Source organism: Theobroma cacao, chromosome 6, assembly GCF_053813885.1.
Source record: "Theobroma cacao isolate CCN51 chromosome 6, ASM5381388v1, whole genome shotgun sequence".
NCBI lineage: Eukaryota > Viridiplantae > Streptophyta > Magnoliopsida > Malvales > Malvaceae > Theobroma > Theobroma cacao.
This window is the reverse complement of record NC_142644.1, coordinates 8567417-8589360: the sequence shown is the minus strand read 5'-3', so window position 1 is coordinate 8589360 and position 21944 is coordinate 8567417. Positions and strand designations below refer to the sequence as shown.

Genomic DNA, 21944 nt, shown 5'->3' with positions numbered 1-21944 from the left:
GATATAAAAGGCGATTTGGAAGTCAAGTGAGGCATAATAAGGTATTTTGGGTACCAAAGAGACAAGATAAAATTTTTAGAATAAAATAATATTTTATTAATAAAATATTATTAAAATATTAATATTTAGCAGGATGTCGAAGTTAATCAAGAAGAAAGATCATATGGTTGATCCAAGTGGGGGAGAAGATGACAAGCTCGACTCTATAAAAATATTTATCATGACATACATGTGATGGATAGTATGTTTGCATGCTAGGAGAGTTTCGAAAAATTTACAAAAGTCGGTATTGTACCTAGAGGTACAATAAAGTTGATTTAAGCCTCGAACTAGATCAAATAGAGAATTTACAATGAAATTAAGAATTTTAAAGTCCCAGAATGGGTTAATATGGTGATTCGGAGTTCGAGGATCAATTTGGAGTCAAATTGGAATTTTCGCTATCCAGGGGCAAAATGGTCATTTGCCACCTGGGGACAAAATGAAAATTTTTAGAAAAGATTTTTGGCCCCATTTGACTTATTGGAGTAAGATTTGAGGTCTAGAAGTGAAAAATTTTAATTTCGGTATAATTTGGAGTAAAAGGGTAAAATGGTAATTTTACCATTCGAAATCGAAAATTTAATTTTTTGAAAGGATTTTGATCAAATTTAATTATTTGGAGTGTGAAATGAGTATGAGGAGTGAAAATTATGCATTATGGAAAATTTTCAATTTTTGGGGTAAAAATGTAATTTTTGAAAAGTTCAGGGGCAAAAGTGTAATTTTGAAAAATTTGCTCCACCAAAACTTTGGAAAAATCTGGAAATATCACTTAAGACTTGGATAAGTCAAAGGGAATGCATGGTGGAAAAATTAGGACAAATGGATGGCTAGAAAAAACAAATGAATTAATAAAATATTTAAAATATGAATAAAATAATATTATTTCATTAAACAATAAAAAAGGCATAAAAAAATCAGCCCACCCATTCTTCTTCTTCAACATTCGGCCAAGCAAGAAACAAGAGAGAGAAAGGAGAAAACAAAACCCTAGAGAGAGAAAATCAAAGAAAAAGTGTGAATTTTCAAGGAAATTAAGTGAAAAAGGTGAGATTTTTTCTATTAAGCTTGAGTTTTCTTATTCCCAAGCATTTCTCTTTATTTTTCATGATTAAATTACATGTTTTCATGATGAATTCAATTCTGAAAAAATGGGTTAGGAGAGAGAAAGTTGTTGGATTTATTTGATTTTAATTTATGTTAGTGTTTTTAGTTAGTTTAGCATATTTAGAAACAAAACAACAAGAAAAGAATTTATTTTCTCCCCCAACCATTAATGGCTGAATTTACCATGTAGTGAGTGAGGATGAGTTTGATTTTATTCTAGGAGAATTGGTTAAGGAATAATGAATTATGAGCCTAGAAAAATAATGAGAATTTTCGGAGCAAAAATACGAATTTTTACCCACTAGGGGTATTTTCGTAATTTACTATTGGGACTGATAATTTGCATCACACTGAGGGACATTAAGTTAATTTGGGTGCAATTGAGGTATAGAAACTGAAAAGAATTAAATTGGAGTTTAAACGAACCCGTTAGGAATTTAATCGGGTGATAAGACGAATTAGGCTAATACCGGATTTAGATAGTTACCAGTGCATTTTTGCATTCCATATCATGCATTGGTAGTCCAAATTAGTTTAATTTTGATTTAGTACCAACTTAGTGAATTCTCGATTTTGTACTGTGTCAAGGTGGTGAGTCCTCCAATAAAGGCAAGAAAATTACATCCGAGGACCAGTAGACAGAGTGCTTCGAAAGTCTGCATTCTAGACATTGTGAGTAAACTTATTATCGTCTTAATTATCTAGAGTAGTTTTATACAACTATGTGATTTTATGAAAAATGGGTTTAAATGGTAAATTGTTATGTTTTAAGGGAAATTGTGATTTTATAAATTTTCTGAAAAATCGAATATTGGTTTTGAAAATAGAGTAATTGGAGACTGCTAGTTTGTGTTGCAAATTTATGGTTCTGAATTGAATGGCTTATGACAATAAATGAGCATGAATGGCTAAACTGATTTTGGTGTTATAATTATGTATACTGTGTATTCAGCCTTGAGAGGCTAGGTTGTGATAAATTGCCATGACATGCTAGAATGAATTTTATTGATTGGTGGATTATATATTAATTATTTACTGCAGAGGGGGTTCCGTGGACCAGCCTATTAGAGGGGCACGGTAAACTCCATTATATTATTACCTCGAACGGAGAGGCGCGTAGGGTATCTCCTGGGGTATAGCTTAGGGTTCACTTCACGCCAAACCACCACGTGAAGGGGAACTCAGCCAACGCCAAGGAACGGCTGTATTTTTTTCAAACAAAAATATATTTTAAGTGTACACAAAATTTTAACAGCCTTGGCGGACTCGGTTAGATGCCCTGCGCAAGGTATCACCGAGTATGAGTTTTGGCACGAGCCAAAGTTTTAAGAAATTCATAAGCCAAGTTGATTTCTCGATTTTTATGGATTGATTTTATTTGGTTGAAATGAGTTGAATGGTAATGAAATTACAGTATGATGATTTATTTTAATTGTCTCCATTTACTCGACTTTAGATAGTTTAGATGGTATCTGTTTACTCACTGGGATTTTATAATCTCACCACCCTCATTTCCTCACATTTCAGGCTCAGGGAATTCCATAGTTAGCTGATTTTGACAAGGACTTTCATTTGGACTCGAATCGGTAAAAGCTGTAGGTTTCCAGCTTCCGATGCATTTTGGATAGATGTGGGCCCACGTGTCACTGTAAAAGAAATTTTATGCTTTGGTTATTTGTTTTATAGTATATATGTATATAATTATCTTTTACGCAATAAGAATTATGTATCGATAGTTTTATGAAAATTATTTTACAAGAAAATAGTTTATTTTATTGAATATTTTTATTATATTCAAATGGTCAAATTTTCACTTCAAATGAACGTTTTAGATACTTAATTTTTTTTTAAATCATTAAATATATATTTTCGGCTTACCTACTACATTTTTAGCAAGTTTCGAGGTTTTCGACAAAAATGACAAAAATGCCCCTATGAGCAAAAAAAAAATGTTATGTTATGATTTGGAAATGATTTGTAATCCTTCGTATTTTGATTATTTGATAACTATTGCTCACCGGGGAAGTGCGAAAGCTGATACGAGAGCCTTGCGAGGTTTCGATCGACGTTCGGGGTGAAGAATGTTTGTCGAGGCTTCGCGGCGGTTGTCACGGGCTCGATGGGGAGTTTCGGGTCGTGACAATTTAGATTGGTATCAGAGCAAAGGGAAAGATAACCCTATTCCTGGGAACTCTCGCATATGATCTATGGCGAAGTATGACTCTCCGCCCAGGAGCTTGGAAGAGGAGGGAAGGGACTGCTCCCGGTGCGTCCCGGAGTGAAGTGCACCTCTTGCCGAGTGCTCTGATAGGTACCATCGAATGCCATCTGTGTCCAGAGTGGTGGAAGAATTTAGATTGGTATCAGAGCGTGGTTTAAAGATCAGATATTTTGATTTTAAAGCTTTGGATTTTAAAGTTTTTGATTTTAAGGTTGTTTTAAGAAATCTACACTGACACTGCGTGGCCCCAAGTCCAGTTAAGTTAAGATAAGTTAATTTAAGTTAAGTTAGGTTAGATTGAATAGAATGTATACATCTACATATAAAAATCTACCTATTTTTGAGATGCATAAATAATTAAACACTTACTATTTGATTGCATATAGGTTTTGAGGTGCACTGGTGACACATACACCATGTCTAGGAGAGAAGGTAGTCCCGACGCCTCTCATAGTATTAGCGAGGGATCGCTAGATTCTACTGCTAAGAGCCGGTGGCAACCCAAACCGAGTAGTCCAAAAAGTACAGATAGTAATAATATTAATGTAAGCATAAGAGGTTCCCTTTTGAGAAAATCTAAGGAACATGTTAAAGAAAGGGGGAAATTAAGGATAGCTAAATGAGGTATTCGTTCTAGGAAGAGTGTGACAGTAGTCCGACACTTTCCACCAGGCTGTGGGAGAAATGTAAGGGGACAACCAGAAAAGGATAAGGAGAAAGTAACAGTGGCAAGTAAACCTCTTAGAAAAGTGTCAGGTGTACGACATTTTCCTCCCGATTGTGGAAGAAATGCTGCACCGGTGAGTGATGAAGAATATAGGAGAATACAACAAGCCTGGATTGAAGAACAAAGGAGAAAATCTCAGGAGGAAGAGGATCCATTGATGTGCCCGGATCAGGACAATGAGGAACCTAAAGATGTTTAATACTTTAGTTGAAGTTGTATTGTCATAAATCTAGGCAAGTGTCGTTTAAGGGAAGATGTAGTAGTTACCTGTGTAAAGGAGTTAGGAGTGGCTTTTATTTTGTATGACTCGAACGGAATGTAAAATAGCAGTTTAAATAATTGGATATGTATGGGAATCTTTTAGTATAACAGAGATAAATTGGTAATATAATTATTGAGGAAGGTTATAGAATGAAGCAATAAGGTCATAAATAACATTCGGAATGGATAATGTGATTAAGTTAATGATTGTAATTTAAGCATGAAGGGGATTATTTAGTGATGTTATGATACTATGAGGTAATAGTCGGGCACAAATATAACCCAATGAAGTTAAATTATGGAATATGGGGAATATAAAATTTTGATTCAGTAAGGATTGTGAGAATAAAATAAGGAGGAAGCTGAGCTGTTTTCGTAGTTAATTATACCGAAAGTCAATAAGATTATTGGAGTATAAGACAAAGAAGATAAATGGGATAAGGATGACAATAAATTTGAGGAAAGTTGTAGATAGTAAGCAACTTATGTGTGGAGTGGTATATTTATCATGAACTTATTACACTGTATGGAAAGGATGTTTTGAGGTGGAATTTTATGAATGTTGATAAACGTCAAAAGATGACATGAGATGAAAGTATTAATCTAGCTTAGTGTGTATGACAAGAAAATAGAAGGTACCTATACTTATGGAACTCATGATATATATCTAAAAGGGAAACCACTGGTTGAGAATGATTGATGTGGTGACTTTGAATGCAAACAAATAGCTTTGATGAGAAAATTTCTAATAGCTACAGTACTTCAACATTGATTGTTCAACGCTATAATGCTCCGAATATCTCACGCCTATGATGCATGAGTAAGATGGGAGTGACACGATATTGAGCTTACAAATTGAATTTTGGTTGTTGGTCATTGTGTTTTGTTATCTGGGAGTCTTAAATATTCTGGAGAATGTTTACCCAAATGAATTGAAAAACTTCTTTATTGCCTTGTATATAGGCATATAATTAAAAGAAAAAAAAATTGAAAGATTCTTGAAATGACTATATTGAGATGAGATACCAAATAATGAAAGTGTGAAGGAAGAATTACGAGACTGGTATAGAAAATCAGTTTATATAGAATATCATTACGAGAATTTGTAATATCTGTTTTGATACAGTAAAATGACAAGGGTTAGTAACAACATGAGGCTAATTGTGTGGCACCCTGGAAACCTATGAAGACGAGTTAAGGATTGAATGGATGAGTACGTATTTATATATCTTTAAGATTAAGTGTTTTAGGAATACATAAACATCTTTGAGAAGAGATTATAATCATACACAGCAAGTATGAAACGTAAAATTTTTAAAACTTGCTGAGAAGCCTAATGGCAAAATCACAAGTTAAGGGATCACATGCTGTGAGACATAAGTTTAAGATAGATATTCCCAAGGAAATACTCAAGAGAAGTTTTGCTCTGGATCTCGTTAAAGCAAGCACTAAGTTATGTGATTATAAAAAGAAGTTGTAAGCTGAGAGTGATATTAGTATTAGTATTGAAAAATACTTGAGGAGAATCTAATTTAAAGTTTTACAATTTCAAGTACAAATTATAAATTAGTTAAGGAAGAATGATGTTATGTTCATATGAAGGAGTGGAACAAAGGATGATAGAAGTTGACCTTGAAAATGAAGTCAGATAATGAAACTTTCCTAATATATTATGGAAATTGGAATTCGAAAATGCTTAAGGCATACATGATTCAAATGGGTTTGAGTCTTAAGTGACAAATCAATATCGTAATGCAAGAAAGATACAAGGTAATATAGAGGCATGAAAGATGATTAAGGACAAAAAGGATGACTCTTAGGAATTGTGGTATTGCATGAGATGCAATGATCAAGTTGAGATAAATCTTTGAGGCATCAATAGGATTATAAAGCATACACGTATAATAGATTATAATTCAATGGAGATGACATTGTGATGAATGATATATAGTATAAGGAAACTCAAACATATGGTTGGAAATGATATGAATGATATGAAGTTATACACAAGTATAATAAGAAGGTTGACATGCACTATAAGAATTATTATATTGAAACTAGGATTGGGATACAGATGAATAATGGGGGAATGTAGTCCAAGGCATGTGAACACATGGATTCCTATATATAAAGAGAGAGGTTGACATTTGAAAATGCATGTATATATGTATATATGAAATTGATAATTTTACTAACTGAAGTGAAGAATGGTCCTCGGTAATTGGGAGATTTTGAAATAGTGTCCAGAGAGGTTAGTGAGCTAAAGTGTTAACAGACATGTAATGAACGATTAAAGTTATGAATGACTTTGAAAGTAAACCTTAAATTGTTTAAGTTTTTAATGGAACTCCATTAAAGGAAGGGTTTGGACCAGTATAAGATGGATGAATCAAGGTTGAGAAAATTGGTATGGAGCAAATTAATAAAACGATGAATAGGTATACATAAGTAAGTATGATATGTGATCGAAATCGGTATAATTGAGATGAAGTTATGGTTCAAATGTAATAATGGTGATAAAGGCATGCTTAGTGTCTAGATATAAGAGATCATGGTTGTGAAAAGTATTACTGATCCGATTCCAAAGGATGATAATTACCGTAAATAAAGCATTTAATTGAACTGAAGGTGAACGAAGGAAATAAATTGAATGTCCCCATAGAAGGAACAAGGAGTAGGATCATAGAAGGAGATTGATAACGCAACATCGATGGGAATTCGAGGACGAATTCTATTTAAGTGGGGGAGATTGAAATACCCCATACTTTGATATGGTGATAAATAAAATTGATCGAATGCATATTGAGGTCAATTAAAATGTTTAGAAGTGATAAAAGACGAAAGGAGTAGTTTAGGATAAAATGTTTCGCAAGTGAGAAAATAATAATAAAATAATAATAATTTTATCAGAGGAGAATTTGTGATATAAAAGGCGATTTGGAAGTCAAGTGAGGCATAATAAGGTATTTTGGGTACCAAAGAGACAAGATAAAATTTTTAGAATAAAATAATATTTTATTAATAAAATATTATTAAAATATTAATATTTAGCAGGATGTCGAAGTTAATCAAGAAGAAAGATCATATGGTTGATCCAAGTGGGGGAGAAGATGACAAGCTCGACTCTATAAAAATATTTATCATGACATACATGTGATGGATAGTATGTTTGCATGCTAGGAGAGTTTCGAAAAATTTACAAAAGTCGGTATTGTACCTAGAGGTACAATAAAGTTGATTTAAGCCTCGAACTAGATCAAATAGAGAATTTACAATGAAATTAAGAATTTTAAAGTCCCAGAATGGGTTAATATGGTGATTCGGAGTTCGAGGATCAATTTGGAGTCAAATTGGAATTTTCGCTATCCAGGGGCAAAATGGTCATTTGCCACCTGGGGACAAAATGAAAATTTTTAGAAAAGATTTTTGGCCCCATTTGACTTATTGGAGTAAGATTTGAGGTCTAGAAGTGAAAAATTTTAATTTCGGTATAATTTGGAGTAAAAGGGTAAAATGGTAATTTTACCATTCGAAATCGAAAATTTAATTTTTTGAAAGGATTTTGATCAAATTTAATTATTTGGAGTGTGAAATGAGTATGAGGAGTGAAAATTATGCATTATGGAAAATTTTCAATTTTTGGGGTAAAAATGTAATTTTTGAAAAGTTCAGGGGCAAAAGTGTAATTTTGAAAAATTTGCTCCACCAAAACTTTGGAAAAATCTGGAAATATCACTTAAGACTTGGATAAGTCAAAGGGAATGCATGGTGGAAAAATTAGGACAAATGGATGGCTAGAAAAAACAAATGAATTAATAAAATATTTAAAATATGAATAAAATAATATTATTTCATTAAACAATAAAAAAGGCATAAAAAAATCAGCCCACCCATTCTTCTTCTTCAACATTCGGCCAAGCAAGAAACAAGAGAGAGAAAGGAGAAAACAAAACCCTAGAGAGAGAAAATCAAAGAAAAAGTGTGAATTTTCAAGGAAATTAAGTGAAAAAGGTGAGATTTTTTCTATTAAGCTTGAGTTTTCTTATTCCCAAGCATTTCTCTTTATTTTTCATGATTAAATTACATGTTTTCATGATGAATTCAATTCTGAAAAAATGGGTTAGGAGAGAGAAAGTTGTTGGATTTATTTGATTTTAATTTATGTTAGTGTTTTTAGTTAGTTTAGCATATTTAGAAACAAAACAACAAGAAAAGAATTTATTTTCTCCCCCAACCATTAATGGCTGAATTTACCATGTAGTGAGTGAGGATGAGTTTGATTTTATTCTAGGAGAATTGGTTAAGGAATAATGAATTATGAGCCTAGAAAAATAATGAGAATTTTCGGAGCAAAAATACGAATTTTTACCCACTAGGGGTATTTTCGTAATTTACTATTGGGACTGATAATTTGCATCACACTGAGGGACATTAAGTTAATTTGGGTGCAATTGAGGTATAGAAACTGAAAAGAATTAAATTGGAGTTTAAACGAACCCGTTAGGAATTTAATCGGGTGATAAGACGAATTAGGCTAATACCGGATTTAGATAGTTACCAGTGCATTTTTGCATTCCATATCATGCATTGGTAGTCCAAATTAGTTTAATTTTGATTTAGTACCAACTTAGTGAATTCTCGATTTTGTACTGTGTCAAGGTGGTGAGTCCTCCAATAAAGGCAAGAAAATTACATCCGAGGACCAGTAGACAGAGTGCTTCGAAAGTCTGCATTCTAGACATTGTGAGTAAACTTATTATCGTCTTAATTATCTAGAGTAGTTTTATACAACTATGTGATTTTATGAAAAATGGGTTTAAATGGTAAATTGTTATGTTTTAAGGGAAATTGTGATTTTATAAATTTTCTGAAAAATCGAATATTGGTTTTGAAAATAGAGTAATTGGAGACTGCTAGTTTGTGTTGCAAATTTATGGTTCTGAATTGAATGGCTTATGACAATAAATGAGCATGAATGGCTAAACTGATTTTGGTGTTATAATTATGTATACTGTGTATTCAGCCTTGAGAGGCTAGGTTGTGATAAATTGCCATGACATGCTAGAATGAATTTTATTGATTGGTGGATTATATATTAATTATTTACTGCAGAGGGGGTTCCGTGGACCAGCCTATTAGAGGGGCACGGTAAACTCCATTATATTATTACCTCGAACGGAGAGGCGCGTAGGGTATCTCCTGGGGTATAGCTTAGGGTTCACTTCACGCCAAACCACCACGTGAAGGGGAACTCAGCCAACGCCAAGGAACGGCTGTATTTTTTTCAAACAAAAATATATTTTAAGTGTACACAAAATTTTAACAGCCTTGGCGGACTCGGTTAGATGCCCTGCGCAAGGTATCACCGAGTATGAGTTTTGGCACGAGCCAAAGTTTTAAGAAATTCATAAGCCAAGTTGATTTCTCGATTTTTATGGATTGATTTTATTTGGTTGAAATGAGTTGAATGGTAATGAAATTACAGTATGATGATTTATTTTAATTGTCTCCATTTACTCGACTTTAGATAGTTTAGATGGTATCTGTTTACTCACTGGGATTTTATAATCTCACCACCCTCATTTCCTCACATTTCAGGCTCAGGGAATTCCATAGTTAGCTGATTTTGACAAGGACTTTCATTTGGACTCGAATCGGTAAAAGCTGTAGGTTTTCAGCTTCCGATGCATTTTGGATAGATGTGGGCCCACGTGTCACTGTAAAAGAAATTTTATGCTTTGGTTATTTGTTTTATAGTATATATGTATATAATTATCTTTTACGCAATAAGAATTATGTATCGATAGTTTTATGAAAATTATTTTACAAGAAAATAGTTTATTTTATTGAATATTTTTATTATATTCAAATGGTCAAATTTTCACTTCAAATGAACGTTTTAGATACTTAATTTTTTTTTAAATCATTAAATATATATTTTCGGCTTACCTACTACATTTTTAGCAAGTTTCGAGGTTTTCGACAAAAATGACAAAAATGCCCCTATGAGCAAAAAAAAAATGTTATGTTATGATTTGGAAATGATTTGTAATCCTTCGTATTTTGATTATTTGATAACTATTGCTCACCGGGGAAGTGCGAAAGCTGATACGAGAGCCTTGCGAGGTTTCGATCGACGTTCGGGGTGAAGAATGTTTGTCGAGGCTTCGCGGCGGTTGTCACGGGCTCGATGGGGAGTTTCGGGTCGTGACAATTTAGATTGGTATCAGAGCAAAGGGAAAGATAACCCTATTCCTGGGAACTCTCGCATATGATCTATGGCGAAGTATGACTCTCCGCCCAGGAGCTTGGAAGAGGAGGGAAGGGACTGCTCCCGGTGCGTCCCGGAGTGAAGTGCACCTCTTGCCGAGTGCTCTGATAGGTACCATCGAATGCCATCTGTGTCCAGAGTGGTGGAAGAATTTAGATTGGTATCAGAGCGTGGTTTAAAGATCAGATATTTTGATTTTAAAGCTTTGGATTTTAAAGTTTTTGATTTTAAGGTTGTTTTAAGAAATCTACACTGACACTGCGTGGCCCCAAGTCCAGTTAAGTTAAGATAAGTTAATTTAAGTTAAGTTAGGTTAGATTGAATAGAATGTATACATCTACATATAAAAATCTACCTATTTTTGAGATGCATAAATAATTAAACACTTACTATTTGATTGCATATAGGTTTTGAGGTGCACTGGTGACACATACACCATGTCTAGGAGAGAAGGTAGTCCCGACGCCTCTCATAGTATTAGCGAGGGATCGCTAGATTCTACTGCTAAGAGCCGGTGGCAACCCAAACCGAGTAGTCCAAAAAGTACAGATAGTAATAATATTAATGTAAGCATAAGAGGTTCCCTTTTGAGAAAATCTAAGGAACATGTTAAAGAAAGGGGGAAATTAAGGATAGCTAAATGAGGTATTCGTTCTAGGAAGAGTGTGACAGTAGTCCGACACTTTCCACCAGGCTGTGGGAGAAATGTAAGGGGACAACCAGAAAAGGATAAGGAGAAAGTAACAGTGGCAAGTAAACCTCTTAGAAAAGTGTCAGGTGTACGACATTTTCCTCCCGATTGTGGAAGAAATGCTGCACCGGTGAGTGATGAAGAATATAGGAGAATACAACAAGCCTGGATTGAAGAACAAAGGAGAAAATCTCAGGAGGAAGAGGATCCATTGATGTGCCCGGATCAGGACAATGAGGAACCTAAAGATGTTTAATACTTTAGTTGAAGTTGTATTGTCATAAATCTAGGCAAGTGTCGTTTAAGGGAAGATGTAGTAGTTACCTGTGTAAAGGAGTTAGGAGTGGCTTTTATTTTGTATGACTCGAACGGAATGTAAAATAGCAGTTTAAATAATTGGATATGTATGGGAATCTTTTAGTATAACAGAGATAAATTGGTAATATAATTATTGAGGAAGGTTATAGAATGAAGCAATAAGGTCATAAATAACATTCGGAATGGATAATGTGATTAAGTTAATGATTGTAATTTAAGCATGAAGGGGATTATTTAGTGATGTTATGATACTATGAGGTAATAGTCGGGCACAAATATAACCCAATGAAGTTAAATTATGGAATATGGGGAATATAAAATTTTGATTCAGTAAGGATTGTGAGAATAAAATAAGGAGGAAGCTGAGCTGTTTTCGTAGTTAATTATACCGAAAGTCAATAAGATTATTGGAGTATAAGACAAAGAAGATAAATGGGATAAGGATGACAATAAATTTGAGGAAAGTTGTAGATAGTAAGCAACTTATGTGTGGAGTGGTATATTTATCATGAACTTATTACACTGTATGGAAAGGATGTTTTGAGGTGGAATTTTATGAATGTTGATAAACGTCAAAAGATGACATGAGATGAAAGTATTAATCTAGCTTAGTGTGTATGACAAGAAAATAGAAGGTACCTATACTTATGGAACTCATGATATATATCTAAAAGGGAAACCACTGGTTGAGAATGATTGATGTGGTGACTTTGAATGCAAACAAATAGCTTTGATGAGAAAATTTCTAATAGCTACAGTACTTCAACATTGATTGTTCAACGCTATAATGCTCCGAATATCTCACGCCTATGATGCATGAGTAAGATGGGAGTGACACGATATTGAGCTTACAAATTGAATTTTGGTTGTTGGTCATTGTGTTTTGTTATCTGGGAGTCTTAAATATTCTGGAGAATGTTTACCCAAATGAATTGAAAAACTTCTTTATTGCCTTGTATATAGGCATATAATTAAAAGAAAAAAAAATTGAAAGATTCTTGAAATGACTATATTGAGATGAGATACCAAATAATGAAAGTGTGAAGGAAGAATTACGAGACTGGTATAGAAAATCAGTTTATATAGAATATCATTACGAGAATTTGTAATATCTGTTTTGATACAGTAAAATGACAAGGGTTAGTAACAACATGAGGCTAATTGTGTGGCACCCTGGAAACCTATGAAGACGAGTTAAGGATTGAATGGATGAGTACGTATTTATATATCTTTAAGATTAAGTGTTTTAGGAATACATAAACATCTTTGAGAAGAGATTATAATCATACACAGCAAGTATGAAACGTAAAATTTTTAAAACTTGCTGAGAAGCCTAATGGCAAAATCACAAGTTAAGGGATCACATGCTGTGAGACATAAGTTTAAGATAGATATTCCCAAGGAAATACTCAAGAGAAGTTTTGCTCTGGATCTCGTTAAAGCAAGCACTAAGTTATGTGATTATAAAAAGAAGTTGTAAGCTGAGAGTGATATTAGTATTAGTATTGAAAAATACTTGAGGAGAATCTAATTTAAAGTTTTACAATTTCAAGTACAAATTATAAATTAGTTAAGGAAGAATGATGTTATGTTCATATGAAGGAGTGGAACAAAGGATGATAGAAGTTGACCTTGAAAATGAAGTCAGATAATGAAACTTTCCTAATATATTATGGAAATTGGAATTCGAAAATGCTTAAGGCATACATGATTCAAATGGGTTTGAGTCTTAAGTGACAAATCAATATCGTAATGCAAGAAAGATACAAGGTAATATAGAGGCATGAAAGATGATTAAGGACAAAAAGGATGACTCTTAGGAATTGTGGTATTGCATGAGATGCAATGATCAAGTTGAGATAAATCTTTGAGGCATCAATAGGATTATAAAGCATACACGTATAATAGATTATAATTCAATGGAGATGACATTGTGATGAATGATATATAGTATAAGGAAACTCAAACATATGGTTGGAAATGATATGAATGATATGAAGTTATACACAAGTATAATAAGAAGGTTGACATGCACTATAAGAATTATTATATTGAAACTAGGATTGGGATACAGATGAATAATGGGGGAATGTAGTCCAAGGCATGTGAACACATGGATTCCTATATATAAAGAGAGAGGTTGACATTTGAAAATGCATGTATATATGTATATATGAAATTGATAATTTTACTAACTGAAGTGAAGAATGGTCCTCGGTAATTGGGAGATTTTGAAATAGTGTCCAGAGAGGTTAGTGAGCTAAAGTGTTAACAGACATGTAATGAACGATTAAAGTTATGAATGACTTTGAAAGTAAACCTTAAATTGTTTAAGTTTTTAATGGAACTCCATTAAAGGAAGGGTTTGGACCAGTATAAGATGGATGAATCAAGGTTGAGAAAATTGGTATGGAGCAAATTAATAAAACGATGAATAGGTATACATAAGTAAGTATGATATGTGATCGAAATCGGTATAATTGAGATGAAGTTATGGTTCAAATGTAATAATGGTGATAAAGGCATGCTTAGTGTCTAGATATAAGAGATCATGGTTGTGAAAAGTATTACTGATCCGATTCCAAAGGATGATAATTACCGTAAATAAAGCATTTAATTGAACTGAAGGTGAACGAAGGAAATAAATTGAATGTCCCCATAGAAGGAACAAGGAGTAGGATCATAGAAGGAGATTGATAACGCAACATCGATGGGAATTCGAGGACGAATTCTATTTAAGTGGGGGAGATTGAAATACCCCATACTTTGATATGGTGATAAATAAAATTGATCGAATGCATATTGAGGTCAATTAAAATGTTTAGAAGTGATAAAAGACGAAAGGAGTAGTTTAGGATAAAATGTTTCGCAAGTGAGAAAATAATAATAAAATAATAATAATTTTATCAGAGGAGAATTTGTGATATAAAAGGCGATTTGGAAGTCAAGTGAGGCATAATAAGGTATTTTGGGTACCAAAGAGACAAGATAAAATTTTTAGAATAAAATAATATTTTATTAATAAAATATTATTAAAATATTAATATTTAGCAGGATGTCGAAGTTAATCAAGAAGAAAGATCATATGGTTGATCCAAGTGGGGGAGAAGATGACAAGCTCGACTCTATAAAAATATTTATCATGACATACATGTGATGGATAGTATGTTTGCATGCTAGGAGAGTTTCGAAAAATTTACAAAAGTCGGTATTGTACCTAGAGGTACAATAAAGTTGATTTAAGCCTCGAACTAGATCAAATAGAGAATTTACAATGAAATTAAGAATTTTAAAGTCCCAGAATGGGTTAATATGGTGATTCGGAGTTCGAGGATCAATTTGGAGTCAAATTGGAATTTTCGCTATCCAGGGGCAAAATGGTCATTTGCCACCTGGGGACAAAATGAAAATTTTTAGAAAAGATTTTTGGCCCCATTTGACTTATTGGAGTAAGATTTGAGGTCTAGAAGTGAAAAATTTTAATTTCGGTATAATTTGGAGTAAAAGGGTAAAATGGTAATTTTACCATTCGAAATCGAAAATTTAATTTTTTGAAAGGATTTTGATCAAATTTAATTATTTGGAGTGTGAAATGAGTATGAGGAGTGAAAATTATGCATTATGGAAAATTTTCAATTTTTGGGGTAAAAATGTAATTTTTGAAAAGTTCAGGGGCAAAAGTGTAATTTTGAAAAATTTGCTCCACCAAAACTTTGGAAAAATCTGGAAATATCACTTAAGACTTGGATAAGTCAAAGGGAATGCATGGTGGAAAAATTAGGACAAATGGATGGCTAGAAAAAACAAATGAATTAATAAAATATTTAAAATATGAATAAAATAATATTATTTCATTAAACAATAAAAAAGGCATAAAAAAATCAGCCCACCCATTCTTCTTCTTCAACATTCGGCCAAGCAAGAAACAAGAGAGAGAAAGGAGAAAACAAAACCCTAGAGAGAGAAAATCAAAGAAAAAGTGTGAATTTTCAAGGAAATTAAGTGAAAAAGGTGAGATTTTTTCTATTAAGCTTGAGTTTTCTTATTCCCAAGCATTTCTCTTTATTTTTCATGATTAAATTACATGTTTTCATGATGAATTCAATTCTGAAAAAATGGGTTAGGAGAGAGAAAGTTGTTGGATTTATTTGATTTTAATTTATGTTAGTGTTTTTAGTTAGTTTAGCATATTTAGAAACAAAACAACAAGAAAAGAATTTATTTTCTCCCCCAACCATTAATGGCTGAATTTACCATGTAGTGAGTGAGGATGAGTTTGATTTTATTCTAGGAGAATTGGTTAAGGAATAATGAATTATGAGCCTAGAAAAATAATGAGAATTTTCGGAGCAAAAATACGAATTTTTACCCACTAGGGGTATTTTCGTAATTTACTATTGGGACTGATAATTTGCATCACACTGAGGGACATTAAGTTAATTTGGGTGCAATTGAGGTATAGAAACTGAAAAGAATTAAATTGGAGTTTAAACGAACCCGTTAGGAATTTAATCGGGTGATAAGACGAATTAGGCTAATACCGGATTTAGATAGTTACCAGTGCATTTTTGCATTCCATATCATGCATTGGTAGTCCAAATTAGTTTAATTTTGATTTAGTACCAACTTAGTGAATTCTCGATTTTGTACTGTGTCAAGGTGGTGAGTCCTCCAATAAAGGCAAGAAAATTACATCCGAGGACCAGTAGACAGAGTGCTTCGAAAGTCTGCATTCTAGACATTGTGAGTAAACTTATTATCGTCTTAATTATCTAGAGTAGTTTTATACAACTATGTGATTTTATGAAAAATGGGTTTAAATGGTAAATTGTTATGTTTTAAGGGAAATTGTGATTTTATAAATTTTCTGAAAAATCGAATATTGGTTTTGAAAATAGAGTAATTGGAGACTGCTAGTTTGTGTTGCAAATTTATGGTTCTGAATTGAATGGCTTATGACAATAAATGAGCATGAATGGCTAAACTGATTTTGGTGTTATAATTATGTATACTGTGTATTCAGCCTTGAGAGGCTAGGTTGTGATAAATTGCCATGACATGCTAGAATGAATTTTATTGATTGGTGGATTATATATTAATTATTTACTGCAGAGGGGGTTCCGTGGACCAGCCTATTAGAGGGGCACGGTAAACTCCATTATATTATTACCTCGAACGGAGAGGCGCGTAGGGTATCTCCTGGGGTATAGCTTAGGGTTCACTTCACGCCAAACCACCACGTGAAGGGGAACTCAGCCAACGCCAAGGAACGGCTGTATTTTTTTCAAACAAAAATATATTTTAAGTGTACACAAAATTTTAACAGCCTTGGCGGACTCGGTTAGATGCCCTGCGCAAGGTATCACCGAGTATGAGTTTTGGCACGAGCCAAAGTTTTAAGAAATTCATAAGCCAAGTTGATTTCTCGATTTTTATGGATTGATTTTATTTGGTTGAAATGAGTTGAATGGTAATGAAATTACAGTATGATGATTTATTTTAATTGTCTCCATTTACTCGACTTTAGATAGTTTAGATGGTATCTGTTTACTCACTGGGATTTTATAATCTCACCACCCTCATTTCCTCACATTTCAGGCTCAGGGAATTCCATAGTTAGCTGATTTTGACAAGGACTTTCATTTGGACTCGAATCGGTAAAAGCTGTAGGTTTCCAGCTTCCGATGCATTTTGGATAGATGTGGGCCCACGTGTCACTGTAAAAGAAATTTTATGCTTTGGTTATTTGTTTTATAGTATATATGTATATAATTATCTTTTACGCAATAAGAATTATGTATCGATAGTTTTATGAAAATTATTTTACAAGAAAATAGTTTATTTTATTGAATATTTTTATTATATTCAAATGGTCAAATTTTCACTTCAAATGAACGTTTTAGATACTTAATTTTTTTTTAAATCATTAAATATATATTTTCGGCTTACCTACTACATTTTTAGCAAGTTTCGAGGTTTTCGACAAAAATGACAAAAATGCCCCTATGAGCAAAAAAAAAATGTTATGTTATGATTTGGAAATGATTTGTAATCCTTCGTATTTTGATTATTTGATAACTATTGCTCACCGGGGAAGTGCGAAAGCTGATACGAGAGCCTTGCGAGGTTTCGATCGACGTTCGGGGTGAAGAATGTTTGTCGAGGCTTCGCGGCGGTTGTCACGGGCTCGATGGGGAGTTTCGGGTCGTGACAAATACAATATATTTTTATTTGTCACATTTATTCCTAAAACATCAAAAAACCCGTTTTAATCTCGTTCTCATTTCATAAAATACATAAAGGGCATTTAAAAATAAACACTAGATAATTTACAATAATAATAAGTCTACTCACCGTTTGTACAAACTAAAAGCTTTCTAAGCGCTCCAATCACTACTCGTCGGGTACGACTTCTTTGTCTTTTTCGGAAGGCTCTCCTCCTAGACACATTACAAAAATTTACACAATTCATCACATTGATGCTAAATCACTATATAATTAACTTAAATCCTATTCTAATGCATGGCATGAAATGCAATAGCCTAAAACGGCTTAAACGCGATATTAACTTATTTTGGCACTTTGCCTGATAAATTACTAACGCGTTCCATTTTAGCTCTAAATCATCCCATTCTCTCTCCAACATTTCTAACCATTAAATATCAGCCAATAACCTTCTAAAAACAACAAAATCAGCTCACTCCCTTCCTTGGAAAATTCAGCCAAAAATGGGACATTAACTCGGATAATTTTCTACTTTGTTTTTCTATCACGTTTAATCGTTTTTCATCATTTTCTCTTCATTTTCCTTAGAATAAAATCAATTCATCATCATTGTACAGCATTGAGCATCCAGCCAATAGTGGGTATTTTGAAAATTTAATGATTTCTTGCCCAATTTAATTTCTAAACACATTTAACTAACTAAAACTATCAATTTAACTAAAAATCAAAACCTAAAAATTCCAATTTCTCTCCCCTAGAATTTCATCCAGCCCTTGATATCACTTTTTTATCTCTCTCCTCAAGCATGCTAAATGGAAATAAAGGCATAGGAAAGGTAGAAATCAAGCTAAAATAAAAAAATCTTACCGTTAGACGCGTAAACGGTCGAAAACGGTGAATTCCCCTTGGAATTTTCTTGTTTCTCTTTGGTTTTTCTTTTTTTCTTCCTTTCCTCTCTATTTCCTCTCTTGTTCTTCCTTATGGCTGGCCAGCACTTAAAATGGGGTTTAAATGGGCTGACTTTTCATTAAAATAATATTATTTCATTAAAAAAATACCACGTGTCACTTTCCCATTGGCCCATTTTTAAAATTTCATCCATTTGTTTCCAAATTTTCACCATACACTTGTCCCACATATCCATAGCTTAAATAAAATTCTCAGACTTATCCAAACTCTCGGTGGAGTAGTTTTTGAAATTTACACTTTTACCCCCGTAAAAGTAAAAATTTACATTTTTACCCAAAAACTGAAAAATTGCCCATAGACATATTTTTCATCCATTATACTCATACCATTCTCCAATTTGTCAAATTTGATCTAAATTCTCTCAAAATCTCAAATTTTGTCTGCGGGTGGTAAAATTACGATTTGACCCCTACACTCCAGAAATCACAAGAATTAAATTTTTTCACTTCCTATCATTAAATTATACTCCAAATAGTTAATCTTGATAAAAAATTTCACTCCATGATCAAATTATTATCTTAGGTGGCAAAATGACGATTTTGCCCTTGAACATCAAAATTTCCAATTTTACCTCAAATGAACCCTCGAACTCCAAACAATCATTTTTAGTCGTTCCTTGACTATAAAATATTAAATTTCATCCTACAATTCCTATTTGAATTAGTTTCAGGTTAAATCAACTCAAGTGTACCATTTGGTACAATATCGAGTTTCGTCTATTCTTAAGTGCTTTTCCTACATAATAACATATTACTCAGTGCATGTATGTCAGGACATGTGTTTATAGGGTCAGGTTTTACAGTTCGAGGTAAGAATATACTGGAGTTTACCATGCCCCTCTAATAGTCTAGTCCACGGAACCCCCTCTGCATTGAATAATTAATATATAATCCACCGATCAATAAAATTCATTCTAGCATGACATGGCAATTTATCGCAACCTAACCTCTCAAGACTGAATACACAGTATAAATAATTCTAACACCAAAATTAGTTTAGCCATTCATGCTCATATATTGTCATAAGCCATTCAATTTTAAAACCATAAATTTACAACACAAGCAGGCAGTCTCCAATTACTCTATTTTCATTTTCAGTATTCGATTTTTCCAAAAAATTTATAAAATCATTTTATAAAATCACAATTTCTCTTAAAACATAGCAATTTACCATTTAAACCCATTTTCCATAAAACCACATAGTTGTATAAAACTACTCTAGATAATTAAGACGATAATAAGTTCACTCATAGTTCTAGGAATCGATGTACTCCTAATCTCAATCTCCAAGCACAATCTCTGTACTTTCACCAGTATACTTTGCTCACCACCTATCCACAATGTACAATACATAATTCACCACATCAATTCTTGACCATTATAAAATCAATTCACGCTCAGTATATATGCATAATATGATATACAATTTATCCGACTACCGCTTAAATGTGATGCTGACCTAATTCGGCATATTATCTCCAATTTAACTCCAAATCAATTCTTCTCACTTTCTACACTCCAATTATACTTAAATTACCTTAGTGACTGTGAATGAGATTCAATTAATCAGTCTTGATAGTAAATTACGAAAATACCCCTAGTGGGTAAAAATTCATATTTTTGCTCCGAAAATTCCCATTATTTTTCTAGGCTCATAATTCATCATTGTTCATCATAATTCCTCAAATAAACATCAAGATCATCAGCCAATATTCCCCTAGAAAATTTGGCCAATAATGGTAATGGAGGAAAATAAATTCTTTTCTTATTGTTTTGTTCCTAAATATGCTAAACTAACTAAAACACTAACATAACTTAAAATCAAATTAATCTAACAACTTTCTCTCTCCTAACCCATTTTGATCAGCCATCAATTCATCATGAAAACATGTAATTTAATCATGAAAAATAAGGAGAAATGCTTGGGAATAAGAAAACTCAAGCCTAATAGAAAAAATCTCACCTTTTTCACTTAATTTCCTTGAAAATTCACACTTTTTCTTTGATTTTCTCTCTCTAGGGTTTTGTTTTTATTTTCTCTCTCTTCTTGCTGGTTTGGCCGGCCATGGGGTGGAAGATGGGCTGATTTTTGTGCCTTTTAAAAAGGAAAATAATAAATTAATAAAGGCATGACATGTGGCATCATGTCATTGGCTCGTTTTTAAAACTTTAAAAATTTTAATCCTTTTTATCTCCACCACACAATTAGTCAATGGTCAAAATGAGGATAAGAGATGACCATGTACTGGAAAAATGTCCTGGTGATGAAAAACTATTGTTTTGCTCATAAGGTGGTAAAATTACCATTTTACCCCTATACTCCAAATTATACCAAAATAAATTTTTTTTTTCACTTCTAAACCTCAAATCATATTCCAATAAGTCAAATGGGGCCAAAAATCTTTTATAAAAATTCTCATTTTGTTCCCAGGTGGCAAATGTCCATTTTACCCTTAGATAGCGAAAATTTCGGTTTGACTCCAAATTGATCCTCGAACTCCGAATCACCATATTAAACCATTCTGGGACTTTAAAATTATTAATTTCATCGAAAATTCTGTATTTGATCTAGTTCGAGGCTTAAATCAACTTTGTTGTACCTTTAGGTACAATACCAACTTTTGTAAATTTTTCGAGACTCTCCTAGCATGCAAACATGTTATCCATCACATGTATGTCATGACAAATATTTTTATAGAGTCGGGCTTGTCATCTTCTCCCCCACTTGGATCAACCATATGATCCTTCTTCATGACTGATTTCGATATCCGACAAAATATTAATATTTTAATATTATTTCATAAATAAAATATTATTTTATTCTAAAAATTTTATCTTGTCTCCTTGGTACCCAAAATACCTTATTATGCCTCACTTGACTTCCGAATTACCTTTTATCTCACAAATTCTCCTCCGATAAAATTATTATTATTTTATTATTATTTTCTCACTTGCGAAATATTTTATCCTAAACTACTCCTTTCGTCTTTTATCACTTTTAAACATTTTAATTGACCTCAATTTGCATTCGATCAACTTTATTTATTACCATATCAAAGTATAGGATATTTCAATCTCCCCCACTAAAATAGAATTCGTCCTCGAATTCCCGT

The 21944-nt window shown here is 32.8% G+C and overlaps 3 long non-coding RNA genes across 3 annotated transcripts; all 3 read left to right on the top strand.

The window, feature by feature from the left end:
- Window positions 1–721: 721 nt before the first annotated feature.
- LOC148762059 (uncharacterized) lies at window positions 722–2899 on the top strand. Its single transcript, XR_016027146.1, has 3 exons — window positions 722–1089; window positions 1738–1821; window positions 2677–2899. It is a non-coding gene; the product is annotated as an uncharacterized LOC148762059 (long non-coding RNA).
- A 5102-nt stretch (window positions 2900–8001) lies between these two features.
- On the top strand, window positions 8002–10158 carry LOC148762058 (uncharacterized). The gene is made up of 3 exons (XR_016027148.1): window positions 8002–8369; window positions 9018–9101; window positions 9957–10158. It is a non-coding gene; the product is annotated as an uncharacterized LOC148762058 (long non-coding RNA).
- Window positions 10159–15281: 5123 nt separating this feature from the next.
- On the top strand, window positions 15282–17459 carry LOC148762057 (uncharacterized). Its single transcript, XR_016027115.1, has 3 exons — window positions 15282–15649; window positions 16298–16381; window positions 17237–17459. It is a non-coding gene; the product is annotated as an uncharacterized LOC148762057 (long non-coding RNA).
- Window positions 17460–21944: the final 4485 nt, after the last annotated feature.